This window comes from Lynx canadensis, chromosome D2, assembly GCF_007474595.2.
Source record: "Lynx canadensis isolate LIC74 chromosome D2, mLynCan4.pri.v2, whole genome shotgun sequence".
In the NCBI taxonomy this organism is placed as follows: domain Eukaryota; kingdom Metazoa; phylum Chordata; class Mammalia; order Carnivora; family Felidae; genus Lynx; species Lynx canadensis.
The window spans coordinates 85,632,431-85,649,314 of NC_044313.2; the positions used below are offsets into that span (position 1 = coordinate 85,632,431).

Sequence of the window (16,884 nt, forward strand, 5' to 3'; positions counted from 1 at the left end):
ACTGAAAACAATTTTTTTTTAAATGTTTGTTTTTGAGACAGAGAGACAGCATGACCGGGGGAGGGTGAGAAAGAGAGGGAGACACAGAATCCGAAGCAGGCTCCAGGGTCTGAGCTGTCAGCACAGAGCCCGACGCGGGGCTCGAACTCACCGACCGTGAGATCATGATCTGAGCCGAAGTCAGAAGCTAACCGATTGAGCCACCCAGGCGCCCCAAGACTGAAAATTTTAACAAACTGCTTAAACTGTTTTCTTAAAGAGACTTCCGGCACTGCCAGATGCCTTGAATAGCCTCTTGGTCAGTCATCTGCAGACAATTCTTCACATAATTGATGAATTTGGCCTCCACTTTTGGGAAGAGGGCCACCTTTGTCTATGCTTGTTTGCCATTTTTTGCTTTAATATCTTCTATGGAACTAGGCCCTTTCAGTGTTTTGGGAATGTCTTCCTATTTTTTGAAGGATCTTGACCTTTTGATCTTGGTGTTGATGATTTTGAGTCTCTTCCACTCTGGTTTGATATTTGTGCATTTTTGGCTGGGGTGTCTTGTATAGATTTCTTCACTAGAGCCTTGTCTTCAGTTTCCTCCTCGTCACCATCACCACCATCACCATCATCTTCACATCTTCTTCATCATCATCTTCTTCATCATCATCTTTATCATCATCATCATCATCATCATCTTCATCAGCAACAAGTTTTACTTTTCTCTGTGGAAACTCGCTGCCACTTTCCGGAGCAGAACGCTTTCCAGATATACCAAGGAGTTTCATATCCCCTTCCCTCTTCCTCTTCTGACTCTGCATCGTCCTCCACAGCTATAAAGTTCTGTCCACTAGTGTGCACAGGCCTTGAATCACATTTCAACTGTAAGACCACAGGTGGTATTATTTCCAAGCCCCCTAGGGAAACCGTCGGCTGGACAGACATTTTCAAAGTTGCCAGTGTGATTTTAATTGGATTGCCATAGTAATTCATTGCCTCTGATTCAACAACGTTCAATTCTTCCTTTGTACCAGCCCCTGCACAGGCCATTCTTAAATACGACCGGTGCTCGTTTCCAACCTTATCCACATTAAAGTGATAATCATTGTCAGCCTTCAGTTCACAACCAAAAAGGGAGTTCTGGGACTCATGTCCATTTCCTTCAGAGCTTCCATGGCATGGTGGCATGCATTTAGGTGGGAGAGAGGGCGGATGGGGATAAACGACTTCTGTTCCAGAGAACAGCAGCACAGGATGGAATCACACCAGGGAGTAAATGAAATATTTTAAAGTGGAAGGGGCAGTCTCATGAACACAGTCATTTTAAGGAGAGAAAAATAAAGGGCCGTATGCCTGTATTATCTGACCAGATCACTGAGTCACACAAAGAAATGACTTTTGAGGTGTTTTATTTGGCTTCTCGTCTGGTATACACTTGACTACAGGATGGTCTATAAACCCGTATGATCCCCGGTAATTTTACCTGACTCCACTGGGCTAATGGTGAGACTCCCCTTAATTGCACACATTTTTTAATCCAACCACGTAAAATCTGAAGTTCCTATTTTTTCACCCCCTTTCTCTTCTAAATCTATTTATAAGATTAGTTATTGTATACCAACTTAAGCAAGACTGTCAATCTGATTAAGACCCTCAAATGGCTCAAAGATCACAAAATAAAGGTTACAAATCAAGTAAGCTATGAGCTATTGTATCGTAACCGTAGGAAAATTGATTCCTTTTTCTTTTTGTTCTTGTAAAATAAATTGGCAAGAGGATGGACACACATTATTTTGTGACTTTTCAGTTCTATCATATCCATGCTTCGTTAGTATCATGAGCAAATACTTCTGAAAGTTTACACAAGTGAGATTCTTTTTATTTTATTTAATTAATTAATTTATTTATTTACTTTTAAAAATATAATTTGTTGTCAAATTGGCTAACATACAGTGTGTAAAGTGTGCTCTTGGTTTTGGGCTAGATTGCCGTGGTTCGTCTCTAACAGACAGCACTGAGTGTCATCCCAAGTGCCCTCCTCAGTGCCCATTGAGATACTTTTTAAATGTCATTCTTTCATCTATGATTTGCAAAAGGAATAACAATGTCCACTGATAAATTTTTATTTGGCTCCAAAGTATGTAGAGTTGTTCATTCCTTCCAAAGGTACAGTCCGGGGACACCTGGCTAGTCAGTTAAGTGTCCGACTCTTGATTTTCGCTCAGGTCATGGTCTCATGGTTTGTGGGTTTGAGCCCTGCATCAGGCTCTGTGCTGACCGTGTGGAGCCTGCTTGGGATTTTGTCTCCCTCTTTCTCTGTTCCTTCTCTGCTCACTCTCTATCTCTCTCTCAAAATAAATAAATAAATAAACTTAAACAAAGATATACAATCAGTATAAAGTGACCTTGGAAAATGAGAGAAATTCCTTAAAAGTACTGGCAAGAATTAGTAGAGTTCTTTAGTTAGAAGTTATCCAAGATGCTATGAGACCAATAGCTGTTAGAAAGACGAATGTCTAAATTTTGCAGTGAAGTCAGTCCTGTGATGTACGTCCAATGAAATATATGAACACATTAATGGCATCATGTTTAGTTTGTTATATGAACATCCAATTATTGAGACAATGGTTCTCCCATGAGTGCTGAGCGTTCCCATTTGTTCTCCCAGGTCCATTCCTCATCCTTCTTCATAACGCCCTGTGCCTGGGTGGCTGACCTTTGTGGAGCACACAGTGGGGCCCTCTGCCATCTGGCTTGGAGTAGAATAAAGAGAAGCACTTTTAGGAGACAGACACCAGCCTGAGAGTGAGGGTTGGGTGTTTATTCTCCTAACTCCCTCCCTACTGATTTGCTAGCGCTCTACAAGTCTCTGCTCTGGCAGGAGGCCATTTCTGTGCCCTTGTCCTGTCTGGGCCCCGATGACCACACCAGCCTGCATCTCAAGTCCTCGCAGGTACGACGACTAGGCCTGGATCATATGTCCTCTGTTTCCCTAAACAGTAAACTCTATTATGGCTGCCTAGCTGAGGTGCTGTTTCCTTCCAGAACATTGCTACTTTCAACATCCTTGATATCCCATGACAAAAGTTCATGATAATAGAAATGCTAATAGTGATAGAGGAAATGTTCAACTTTCAGTGGTGATGGGCCCTGCTCCCGGGATTCCAGGGAAGCTCACTCTGTCACACTTAACCAAGGTCAGACCGACTCAGCAAAGCCTCAAAGCCCGGGTTTTGATTCTGGCTGAGCACACGTTGTACGTCTGTGTCGTTTAAAAAACAAAAACAAAAACAGCAAAAAGGAGCATTCCGAACATAAAGATAAGAAGAACAAACAAACCTCCCTGGATCCCGTAAGACTAAAGTCATACAGTCTTGCACATACTAAAAACATAACGTAAAGTCCGTAACTTTCTGGAATGTGCTTCATCATAATGCTTTGTAGCTCTTTATGTAAAAAACACACATAACCCTACACCAAATATCCCTTCCCGGGAGCACTTTCTTCTTTGTGAAGATTGTGTATTCTGTGCAGCTGTCCTAACTGGGGCTCGAATACAACAACTCTTTCCCTTTCTCTTTAAAATTAAAAAAAAAAGATTTTTTCATTTCGCATGAACAATAGTAACATTTTTACACCAACATAAGTAAATTACTCAACAAGCACTTAATAATGGATATGAATCCAACACCTTGTTTAAATTACTAAAATGCCCCCTATAAATTAAAAAAAAAATTTTTAATGTTGTTTGATATAACTTTTTAAGATACCACAGATGCATAGGTAGCACATCATTAATGATTTTTTACAGTTTAATAATTTAAAAACGTTTTTGTATATAGCCACTTTAATATTAGAGTAAAATTCTATTTAATAAAATTTGCAGCTTAAAAATTATGTTGCTGAAGACATGTATCTCTACTCACTGTTAAGTAAGAACTCACAAGGTATTAAACAAACATAATATAACATTAATATTTTTTAAAACAGAAAAACAGCAATTGAAACTACAACCAACTCCAGTCAACTTTAATAATGAAATGAAAACAGGGGCGCCTGGGCGACTCAGTCTGTGGGGATCCGACTCCGGCTCAGGTCGTGACCCGCGGCTTGCGGGTTCCAGCCCCGCGTCAGGCTCTCTGCGGTCTGTACAGAGCCTGCTTTGGATCCTGTCTCCCTCTCTCTCCACCCCTCCCCTGCTCACGCTCTCTCTTTCTCTCTTTCTCTGTCTCTCAAAAGTGAATAAACCTTTATCTTAAAAAAATAAGGCAATGAAAAGGAAGCACCAAAGCCAAAAGCGAAGAGGTTGCAAATATACAGACACAAAGTTGCAACAGCATTTTATTGCAACCAGATTTCTGACCGAACAAGCGCAAGAACTCTAGTCAGAGAGAACTTGTAATTTATTCACATCATATTTTAATTATCCCCACTAATTCACTTGCTAAGTAATAAGAAGTGGCTTCGAGACATGTTTAAACGCAATTCTGCAGTTGTGTATGCACGGGCAGGGGCTAGAAGTATACGGCCTAACGCTGGTCATGTTCAACAATTATGCCGGGTGATTCTGATGTACTAAACTTTGAAAAACCACGGAGTTAGTGTTTAATTTCTAATTTAATACTGAAGTATTTCCTGTGGAATTTTCGAAATCATGAGCTCATGGTATGGAAAGCATTAATCTCATATCTTAGTCTCACAAAGAGTTAATTTACACTAAATATAACGAGTACTGGAGTGTTTTTGGCATGCATGTAAACAATGTTCTAAAAAGTTAATCTAGTGAGATTAACTCACTATTCTCCCTCAATATTCTCAGCAATATCCACTCATTGTGAACTGGAATGGTGAAGTTGGTCTGAAGCGTTTCAGACAAAAATACATTCAACCCGTAGTGTTCAATGTGCGGCCAGAGAGCAGATTGTAAAGTCACTGTGGCGACTGCAAAGTGTTGTGTCCAGTTTTACACACACAAACACACACACACACACACTCTCTCTCTCTCTCTCTCTCTCACTGGCCTTGTGTAGACCTGAGGTGAAACAATGGGAACTAAGACACGTGTGGGGTCTGGTCGGGCTGAGCTCCAGGGGGGCTCTGGAACAGCCCAGGACCTCCTGTCCCCCAGGCTCTCTCTCCACACTGGGTCTCCTGCAGGACACCCAACTGCAAAGGCGGGACCTTACAGGCCTTCTTTGTCCAGAACCGGGCAGTGTTCCTTTCCCATAGCCTAGCAGTTCAAGTGAGTCGCAGGCCCCACCCAGCTTCCAGAGGGGGAGACGGCTACTTCTGGGGAAGATACGAGTCTAAACTGTTCAAGTAAGAGTGAATAGTAGGTAGTAGTGGGGTAGATTGCCGTGGTTCGTCTCTAACAGACAGTAGCCGTGAATGCCAAGGCTTGGGAGCATCAGTGTAACAGATGGCCAACCTGTCTAGTGAGTTAGATACCCAGCTCCACACATGGGCCCCAGACCTGAAGGGACTTTGGTTTAACACACCCTGGAGGTCACAAGGACATGGTGTTCTTATGCAAACATACATCTATTCAATGCCATGGTCCATTAATAAACTTGAGTGGGAATCAGAAGAAAGGTAGAGACATTAACTTTTCTGCCCAAGTTCATTTCCAATTCTATTTTAGAATGAGACTTCCATGTGACTATTAATATTTAATAACACTCCAATCCTAACTGCATGGGCCTGAATTGACATACCTGTTAAATACAGAAGTACCTAGATTTACCATCATGACCACCAAGTAATGAGATTTATGTTCTTAGAATATACTTGGTAATTAGAATAATTACCATACAGTGACTGACTAACACAGATATCCACAAAACAAAATAAATAAACACAGTGTAGGCAAGGAGTCATTTAATTTGCTTACCTGAGGTGACAAGATGTGGCATCTTGTTAGAAATCAAATGCCAAAATCTTATTTTCTGTTTCCCTTGTAAAAGAAGAAATTCACACAGGGACAACTGATATTCCTTTCCTTAAAGGAAAATTGTAATTTTCTCTTTCAACTGTTGATATCAACTTGCTTTTTAATACGTGGTATTAAACTGGAATACTTGAAACCGTAGTCCAGTCACGTGCACTCGTGAATTTCCCGAGAAAAATATCATCTGGACTATAAAGCTTCACGCTTCCATGACAGACCTAGTGAGGTCTACCTCTGAGAATAGTTAGAGACCTACTGGATGGGCCAGTGAGTTACCTCCTGACCACATACTAAGCAGAAGAGGAACATTACCCTTAGAGGACTTTCGCTGAAATCAGAAAACAACATGGTGGCGAGAGGGGGGCAAAACAGAGGCCCCTCCGTGCTATGCGGGAGCTGGTCCTGAAGTGATTCTTCCAACATCTACTGAAGACCTTCCATTCCCTTGAAGCTCGACCTCATGTGACTGGAACCATGTAACACCTGGCCTTTATTCTTGACCAACCGATCTACGTTTAAAAACCTGAGTTGTCCTGTGAGTCTTTGCTTTGTAACATCTTTGACTCTAGCGCTTAATCTAGGCGAGAGCAAAACCACCATGTGTCCTGTGCGTCCTTGCTTCCTCCTTTCCATCCGGCATCTTGGAAGCGAAATACTGCAGTCCATAGTAAGGTCAGGAAATTCCACTAGAGGGGAGCATGAAGAAAACACACTTTTATAAAGCCTCCGGGGATCAGCCTTGGTTTATACAATGACTGCTTATTGGTGTGAGACTAGCTTTCTCGCCTCTGACGAGGAGTCAGATCTCTTTACCAATCAATCAATCAATCCTGACTAATGGCAGGAGAGGTGAAAAGGGGCTGAATTGTATTTTCAGGAATTGGGTCAAAGTTTTACTTTCTGTTTATTTCTTTACCGAGCACCATGATCCCATTGCACATAAAGTGGGTTTTACTGATGGATTACATCTAAGAAAGACAAAAAAAAAAAAAAAAAAAAAAATGAAGGAAAAGAACTTAAAGTCTTTTAGGCAAAGTTTTCACTCTCAAATGGATCAATAAACTCGCAGGCCTTAGGAATAACTGTCTGTAATGAACATGTGCATGTGTTTATCATCGTGTAATCAATACAGTAAGTAAACTGGTTGAGTAATTTGTTTCTGCCTGATTCCCGTCTCTCTACTCTAGCTCCAGCGAAGGTCCCAATGCGGTGGGCTCAGTTATTGATCTGCTTTCTCCCCTCCTCCATTCCCCGTGTTCTAACTCGGTCACGGAAGAGACAGAAGTCCCAGGTGGGTGTAGATATGCACCACGCACGGGGGATGCAACAGAAAGGTATCTAATTAGATAATCACATCTCCTACCAGCAGGAAAGGTGTTACTTAAAGCAATGACACAATGACAGTTTGTGGAAGTTGTCTCTTTCCTCACTGAAATCTTGAGCAGAGGAGCTTTCTGCCTTCTGTCCTCGTGCAAAGGAGGCATGAGGAGTCGTTGCTTTACTCCCGTCCCTTTGAAGGGAGAGGATGCTCTGGTTGGTCCCTGAGTGGCACCTGGGACAGGTCGCTGTGCTGTAAGTCAGGGCTTCTTGGAGCACTTGCTCGTTCTTCCCGACTCCTCCTGTCCCCTGCAGCCTCCGGAGGCGAGGCGGGCTGCGGTCCTCAGACTCCCAGGGAGTCAGGTGCCATCTGGGAAGGGGGGGGGTCTCTCCCAGGAATATTCAAAGGTGCCTTCCCAAGGATCCAGAACAGGAAAGAGAGGGGAGGAATAACTTAGTCTCACATCTAAACTACGATTTCTAATTGAAACTTAAGAGTTTTCCTTGAAATATTAGACATTCAGTCGTCAACCCCAGCATTTCACTACTGTTTGGTTCCCTGGAAGGAAGAAAGAATGAATTACATTTTTAGCCCTAACAGTGATGAATTTGGTTAAATTTGGTATCTTCCATTTCAATAACATAAAGTAGCAATGGAAAAACTTAAAAAGAACCGTATGGGGATGGACATGTGGCCGATGGTCTAGGTGAGTTTCTGGCAAGAATTTTCTCCCTGCCTGTTCCCAGGGGCCCCCAACTTATGCTAGTTATTCATCTGGCCCCATTCCAGACTCCAAAAGTAGGGGACACACCAAATAGATCATTCCAGTTTCCTGGCCAAGTCTGCCCCTGGCTACTTCTGGGGAAGATACGAGTCTAAACTGTTCAAGTAAGAGTGAATAGTAGGGCTTTTGGTGGGCATAGTGGTGCAAAGGTTTCTGTGTCCGAGAGCGTATAGCACAGCTTACAAGGTGCATGGCCGTGCGTTCACCAGCTCAGCCTTCCTCTGGCTAGTTTGAAACTGACTTTGCAGGCGCACAGCAGAGGGGCCCGGGCTCGGAGTAACCGAGCTCATAGGAACATCGCTGAATCGTGGATCACACCAGAGGTTCCTCTGAGTTTTTCCCGTATGCTGTCTCTATTTATCTCTACCAATACCGTTCAAGCCCGTTTGAGTCAAGTCTTCTGTTACTGTAACCAACACTGTATAAGCGATGCAGGCGTCAGAGAAGAATGCGGGTTGTGTTTTCCAGATGAGACGAAAACAGTATTTCTGATACCGTTGGGGTGCCAGGGTGGCTCAGTCCGTTAAGCGGGGGCCTCTAGATATGGCTCGAGTCGTCATCTCATGGTCACGGGATCAAGGCCCCACGTCAGGCTCGGCGCTGAGCATGGAGCCTGCTTGGGATTCTCTCTCCTTCTCTCTCTCTCTCTCTGCTCCTCCTCCACTCTCTCAAAATAAATAAAATAAACTTAAAAAGTATTTCTGATATTGTTGACAGAGCATCTGTCCCTTCTCCAAAGCTGACCCTCCGCCTACTCACATCTGTACCTGCCCCACCGGGGCTGCACGGGTATCTGGGCGTTCCAGGCTTGGCTGCAGATCGCTGTCCTGGGAGGGCCTTTGAGCAAGGCCAGTGCGTCCCAGGCTTTTCTGTGAGGTCTGACTCTCCAGAGCCCCTGGTAACTGTGTTCCCAGCACGTAGACGCAGTGCAGTGAGCCAACAGCAAGCCGAGGGCAGACCTGCGGGCCGCAGAAGCCTGGGCGGAGGCCGGCCTGTGGTTCCTCTGGCCCCTGAGGTCTAGTGACGTCACCGCCCACAGCCACAGGAGGAAATGACCCTCACTCGGGCGTTCAGCTTCCATCATTTGACCCATATAATTTTAAGGATTCAAAAGATAATTTTCTTCCACTGGTCTTCCTTTCCAGCCACAGAAAAGTGATTCTACAGTCTTTTAAAATTTACACTAGAACCCCTTTCCTTCCTTTTAGTACAAATATTTAAAGACTCAGATGACAACTTTTATGTATATGTACAGCATTTTAATGCTTACAGTTGGGGGGAACAGATAGATATATATAAAGCAAATATTCCAGCGCTCTAAATTTAGCTTCAGGATTTTTAAAACCAGTGTGAAAGCACTCAAAAGATGTTCTTGGCATTTATAAATTCAGCAGAAAACTTTGAAGTGAATTATAGCCTTGTAGGTACAATAAGGTCATCAGTTACTATTCTGTATATAAATATCAAGTGTTTACCAAGTAGCAGGCAATAGCTTTTTAAGAAATAAAGCTGTGCCTATAAGCCAATGTTTTGCTGTGAGCATGACCGACGAAAGCGTGAATAGTTTGCTTGAAATCCCAGAACACGAGGCTAACGCCCGCCAAACAGAAAAGTTGGGCGAGTGAATATTTATTTGCTTAATTCAGTTCCACCCACTCGGCCAGACTTAAGATGGAAAAACGTGGAAGTAACATCTGATCAGCACTGAAATATCAAGTGGGGCAGGTGATTCCTATTCTTTCTCCTCACTGGCAGACAGTGGTTCATGGACGTTGACTATTTCTCTCTCTCTTTTTAAAAGTGCATGCTTTTCGACTATTTATGCCACAATTTGCTCTTTCTTTACAGCCAGGTTTATTTGCTCACACTGCACAGACGGTTCACTAGACCGATTTTCCAATAAGTATTTCACCGTACAACTCATTTAAAAATGCAATAGCAGAAGTGATTATTGTCCTAGGATTCAGTAACTAGATATAACAGTACGTGCCTCAGGAAAAATGGTTCACCTTAAGAGAATTTGTAGGAAGAAAAATCTGAACTTAAAATAAAAGCCTGCCCTTTCTAACTGTGCGACTTGAAAACTGAAGTCAACCTAATTTCCTGTCTCTGTGTTGGACGATACGCGGACAGGCCACGCGTTTCCATCTATATGTTAAATAATATTGAAAACAAGAAAAATCAGCTGAGCTACCAGACCCAGAAAATACTTGCTCCTGAAAGATAAGGCTGAAACCAACTGAAGTAGCTTATTTACGAGGACTAATTGGTTGCTTATCGAGAACTGCTTCAAAACACTTGCCCACGGTGCCAGCTGATATAGAACTATTACGAACTGCACAGTCCTACCCCATTCTCTGTCTTGAAACACCTGCCTGAAAATCCCCAAGCTCTGGCTTTGCAGTTTTATAAATATCCTTCCCGGACGTTTTCTTTCTGGGATGCCGCTGAGACCCTATCCAGGTAATTTTCTCCTACTGCAGTAATGTAGCAAGATTAACACATTTGGCTTGGCTTGTTCAAAGCTTTCCCTTCCTCCTCCTCCTTCTTCGTGGTTTCAGATTTCACTGGCTGACAAACTTGAAGATCTCACTAACATCCGATACAACCGCCCTTGCCGCCATATTTGAAATTTACCAAAGTAGTAAAAAATGTGTGTTCATATAAGACCGTACCTCGATAGTTGACTTCTTGTCTTCTACAGTTGCCACAGGTGGGTGAGGGCTGTCCACTTATTTAAAGTTGTGATTCATTTGAATAGTGTCCCCAAGAAGGCAGACAGGGAGGGAATTAGACTTCTTCCCGGTGATTCAGCTAAAGCAGAATACCTTTAGAGTGGTTTCACAAGAGGAAAATGTTTTGGCCTTTCAGATGGTGGGTTTTCCTCATAATTCTTACTTATTTCCTTATTCCTATTAAATCAACAAAATACAGTGGATGTGATTAAACATCTCCTCCTTGAGGAGGAGGTGAACGGTACAAGTTAACTTTAGACGTTTAGTCTTAGTGTTACTGCATCGGAAGGGCTCTCCTTATCTATAAAGGGGCTGTTGCTAACTACCGGTTTATGGGCCAATTGATCTATCAGGTATATTGTATTCGCTAAAGTTTCTCTACAACTTAAATTTCCGGGTCTTTAAAAGAAACCTGATGATCTTCCCTGCCAAGTTGGCCCTCCCATTCAGGAACGGCTGGAGCCAAACGAGAATACCAGCGGCAAGCACCTGTTGAGGGTTTATGTGGCTGTACTGAGTACTTCATGTAGAATTTAATTTTCACGGTTGTGCAAAATAAATGTTACAGTCCTGGCCAACAAGCTGGGGAACTGAGATCTAGAGCCTATTAGTGACGTAAGGTCGTAGCTAGTAAGGGCCAAGGTTAAACTTAGTAAGTCTGACAGGAAACAGGAAGGCTCATCCTCTTAACCACCTGCTACACTGCTTCTTCCTTCGCGTACTGAGCTGTGCTGTGCAAGGTGAGGTGGCAGCCCTTTTGTGCAAACGAGTCCCCTGTAGGCTAGCCTTAGGGGCTTCGTTTGTGATTCAGGGTCGCCTTTGAGTTGTGTTGTGTAAATGATGATAAATATCCACTAAAAAAGGGAAATATTTACCTCCAAAAGCATAAAATCGCTCCTTTTAATGGAGATAATTTGCAAAAAGACTTGGTTAAAGAAGTTTCTACTCCTCCAGTATGCCTAAAAAATGCCAAGTGCTTTCCTGTTTGTGATGGAAATTCTACCCAACAGCTGCCTGCGGTCTTCCAGTTTACCTAATTTGCCAGAACTAAACTGCAGAATTCTTCATGACACAGAAATTATTCTGGTTTCCTTGTTGCTTGCAAGCTGCATAAAATGTTCCTTACGTACAATTTTAAGTAAAGAAAATTTAAGTGAATTGTAAAGTATACATTTTATTGGTTAGTAATTTTTTTTCTGTTCCAGTAGTTAGAATATAAAAGAAGGATAGTTAATAACATGAGTTTATACTTAAACATGAGTTTATACTTATACATGAGTTTAAGTATAGCCTAGCCTCTCGTGATTACTTCTTGCAGAAGACAGTATTTTAACTATAGTCAATTCTTATTATTTGTGAAAATTAGATTATTTATAAAGTCACCACAAACACTGAATGAGTGAACGCCGAACCATTGCTTTTAGGAGAAATACAGGGTTAGGTTCCTGTTAGCCTTTGTTATGGCATTTTTGTGAACTGATCAATACATAACCATATCTTCATGTATGTTGCTGTTTAAAGGTAACTTCTTTAATACACACTGTTGAGTCACTAACATTGAACTCATGGCCAGTGGGCTATTACTTTGGCCCGAATGAAGCTTGTCCCACACACACACTTTCTCTGTAAGCAACATCACAGCTTCCTTGCACTTGGGAACACCAGCCAGCACTTAAGCACTACACTCAGGGTGATGTTAAACAGCAGAATCACCTGTCAAAGAACAAAAATGTGAAAAATACGGCACTACATAGGCCATGAGAAGGACACTTGTCTGCAGTGTGAGAGCTGAAACAAGAAGGTAGAAGGTCAACTTCTTCTGCCTCCTCTGGGAGTGTGAGTAGCGGGTGACTCAAATGTTTCCCCGCTCTGCACCTGTTTGCAAACAACCAAGAAAGCACCGTGAGTATAACTTTGGAGTTGCAAATAAATTCTAGTGAGTAGGCCATTTTGCAAATACAGAACTTCTGAATAGTAAGGATTGAATGTGTTTTTACAAAGTATCATTTTAGTGCAAACAGTGGTATCAGAGACAACACTGACTAAAGACTAAAGACTTTTGTATACTTTGCCCACCTGAATTAATAATGATTTATTTCGTTTATAGTATATGTTGAAACAAGGCTGAGAAGAGTGCTTTCGGAATTAATCTGCGACAGCCCAACGGCATCTTTCCAGAACACCCAAAATCTTCATGAAGTCTTTTCAGATCACACTCCTTCACGCTGACCACAGCTTCCTGGACTCTGGTAGCTCAGTCCACTTGGTGCCTATTCATTGCCTTGTATTGTTCTTGATTTACTTCGTTTCACTGAATCTTATGTCTCCGCTACTAAGCCTCTGGAGATAATGTAGTGACTTTTAAAATAAATGTCTGGCTGAATTGTTCACTGATCCCTCTATGTGGTGCAGTGTTTGTCTATATTCCTAAATTCTTCTGATTTCCTCCTGATAACCTCTGCTCCTGTTACACTGTTTCTATCCTCTGCTCAACTCATCTCAACATTCCCGAAATTACATTCATTCTTTGAGGTCCAACTGAAAGTCCAAGTGAAATGTTGTTATTGGTGTCCCCAAGACCACCCAAGACAGACGCGCAGAACTCAGAAAAGCTGTTCTGTTCATGGCCACAGTTTTTTGAAATGAAAGAGTCCAGAGGAAACCCTGTAAAGAAAAAAGGCACATAGTGCAGGGCCCTTGTTTTCTGTCCCAGGGAAAAGACTTTCATCAGGCAGCATGTTCCAACAGCTTGGAGACTATCTCCCAGAAGCTGGTGGAGGGTCAGACGTCTGCTGGAGTGTGCAGGGTCCCAGCCCGCATGCCTGCTGAGTGAAGCCCTTCACTGCACACCACACAAGTGCAGTTTACTTTGTGAACCTACCCTCCACCATTCCCAGCTAGAGAAATCACTCCACCTCTGAGGTCTCAGGGCACATGATTGCTTCCCTTGCACATCGCTGTTTGCCTTCCTGTGGGTATATGCCTTCCTGGGCCCAGCTTGTGGAACAAGAGAAAATAGCAGGTTATTTGCAGAGATTTTGACTTGCTAAGCAGGTCTGCCGTCTGAGAACAAAACGTGACTCGCTCTGGTCCAGACTATGGGAAGGAGCCTTCAGAAGGAACTGTTCTTGAGAGAAAGGAACAGAGATAAAGACTTAGCATGCAAGTCAGAGGAGAACCTCGGAGAGGACAAACAGCTACTCGGGAGATTTAAGTTGTCTCGCGTCCAATGTAAGTTTTAACAAAATTCGCATAAATTGCAATTCCTTGGAGAGGTAGGCAGAGGAGAAAGAGAAAGATAGGGCTTGGGCAAAAATCCAAGACTGCCCTTCATGCTGATGCCACCTACGATGTTCAGGTAAGCTTATTTTTCTTAAGCTCTTAATACTCAAGAGACCTCATGTTTGAAGAAACTCCGGGCCGTCACATACCTACCATGTTTTCCAGTATATAGCTTCATAATTCACTTTTATTTTGCGATTAGCATGTGTTAGAAACTATTCGAAATGATTGATACGCATTATCTTGTTTAACCCTGTGGTGCAGGGTTACAGTTCTTACATCGTAAGAAACTGAGGCAGTTGAAGTCCAGCTACTCAAGGTCCAAAGTTAGTAAATGGCAGAGCACGTGTTTAGCTCCAGATCCCAGAATCTAACCACAGAATAATACCAAGCCCCACAGGAGACTATCAGTTGCTGAATTTGTGCTTACCAAAAATCTGCTGGAAGGTTGATAGTTGAATTCATTCCTGACCAGTTCTGGTAAAATCAAGGGACACTGAGGCCTTCACTCCCGAATTTTTCCATGTTAAGGACCAACTATCTAGTTAGAAGACTGGCAGGTTTGTCTCAAAGTCAGAGTATGTACTGCCTTCATTCGAGTTTGAATTTCAGCTTCAACAAATGGAACACGCTCACCTTCATAGTGTCATCAACAAGAGGACAAAATGAGCAGTGAAAACAGATTTGTGAGTTACTCTTCAGCCCAAACAAGAGACCTGCAGGAAAACCACCATTTTCCTAAATACTGTCAATCCTAACACGGGAGTCGAAGTGAATAATTTTACTGTCAGATGCAGTGGGAGAAGAGTGGGTGGTAAACTCCGAAACAAAGGAAATAGGTATAAATTCTCTTCTTCCTTTTACACTTGTCACCTGCTTGACTATTTCTGAGAAATAAAAGACCAGAGCAGAATGTACCCAAGACAAAAGAAATCAATTCAAGAACGTAATGAAGCAAATAGAAGGAAAGCAAAGCAACCGGTAAGAAACAGAGCGGATTTGTTTAGGGTCTGCAGGACCAAAGTCATCAAAAAGAAAATAGCTCAGCTGAAAACAAAGGCATGTTGTTTTCCCCGATTGAATCATCTGGTCAATACTGGAGGTAGACACAGAAAGGGAGACCGACATCTCATTTGGTCCCACTTGGGGAAGGTGTGCATACGTATGAAAAATATAGCCTACTAAAGAGATATGAGCATATAAATAGAAAAATCAAGCCCTAAATCCTGAAATCTAAGAATACTGGGCTCAAAGTAAAATAAGAACTCATTGGGTCCATGCCCTTTGGTGGCTCTCAGTCTTCTGATCGAATGTTTCCTCATAATTCTACTCTCATGAATGGCTCTAACCAAAGAATAGTTTTGTTTTGTGGTCTAAGGTCAAGGTGGTAACAATTTCTATACACTATTTTTCACAAAAATGGTCTCACGTGTTCAGAGAAGAGACTAATTTTAGAGAATTATAATCTGGGTCACATAAAGAAAGCTTATGGGAGATATTATTAGTTACTGAACGGGTGGTGTATTATTGGTTCTACTTCCCCAAAATGACAGAAACTCCCGCCAACCATCGGCCTGTTTGAAGGACGCTGCACTGCTGAGGGGCATTTGTAGAAGCTGGAGATTTGGAGACAATGCCAAAAAATCGGCCGGAACTTTGAGGGTCTGCAGAGAGATTCAGAGATCCCGGCCTCACTGAGGAGAATAGAGCGAGCCAGTGAAGGCTTCTCCCACCACATGACGTGGCCGCTTTAAAGCCAGGGTAGAAGGCAGCGGTCTGGGCTCTGGGATCGAGAGCCACTGCCGGCTCCAGTGCCACTCCACAGCTCAAATATTGTGTCCCCTCTTCAGTCTGAGCCCAGGACTCTGCTGTGGTCTGTGCACCGAATCCCCGACCTCCCATGTGGACTGAACGCCCAGGTGCTTAGTCCTGGTCTGTAACTGTGACCTACTGTTATACATGGTTTCTGCCCAGTGAGAGATGGTAAACACACAACAACAAAATCCAGTTTACCATTTGGATTGAAAAACTTGCCCTTATCCAAAACTATGGTTTAAAAACTTCACCTTCCTTAAACCTAGGACTTAACCTGGTTGGGACCTAGTTTATGGGCAAATGAAACAGCTGCTTCCTTAGCTTTAGTGCTGATCGGAGAATTCAATAAATTATAGCAGTGGTCTAGAACTGAAATCTTGGAAGACAGGGGAAAACTTGAGGTACCAAGAGTAAGCACAATTATGCATAGTACTTATTAAGAATGGAGATAGGGGCACCTGAGTGGCTCAGTTGGTTGAACGTCTGACTCTTGATTTCAGCTCAGGTCACGATCCCAGGGCCGTGGCATTGAACCCTAAGTTGGGCTCTGTGCCGAGCGTGGAGCCTGCATGGGAGTCTCTCTCTCTCTCTCTCTCTCTCTCTCTCTCTCTGCCCCAGTCCACTGCTCTCGCTCTCTCTCTCTCTGCAAAACAAAATTATTCTTTTTTCTTTTAAAATGAAGATATATGGGTTTTGGCTTGGATGCACTGAATCCAGTTGTTCATAGCCGTCTTTGAGAGTTGGCTTTGAATGCAACAGTTTATTTTAAGTCCCCACTGTAAGCAGAGCACAGCAGATTGTGAAATGCTTTAATGGAAAAAATATTGGCTTCCATGAGTTCAGTCAATTAAATCAATGTAGAGATAATGGTGAGGGAAGAGCTACATGCTGGAATAGTTACACCTCAATCTGTGAGATTAATTCATCTATGGAACCACTATATGCACTGGGGGCACCACAGCATGAAGTGGGGCAGCAGTGATTAGGGCTGGATGTTGAATGTGGGCCATATGGTCAA

The 16,884-nt window shown here is 42.8% G+C and overlaps 1 pseudogene; it reads right to left on the reverse strand.

Annotated features, from left to right (window-relative positions):
* Positions 1–228: 228 nt before the first annotated feature.
* Positions 229–1,050, reverse strand: LOC115527501 (annotated as a pseudogene).
* Positions 1,051–16,884: the final 15,834 nt, after the last annotated feature.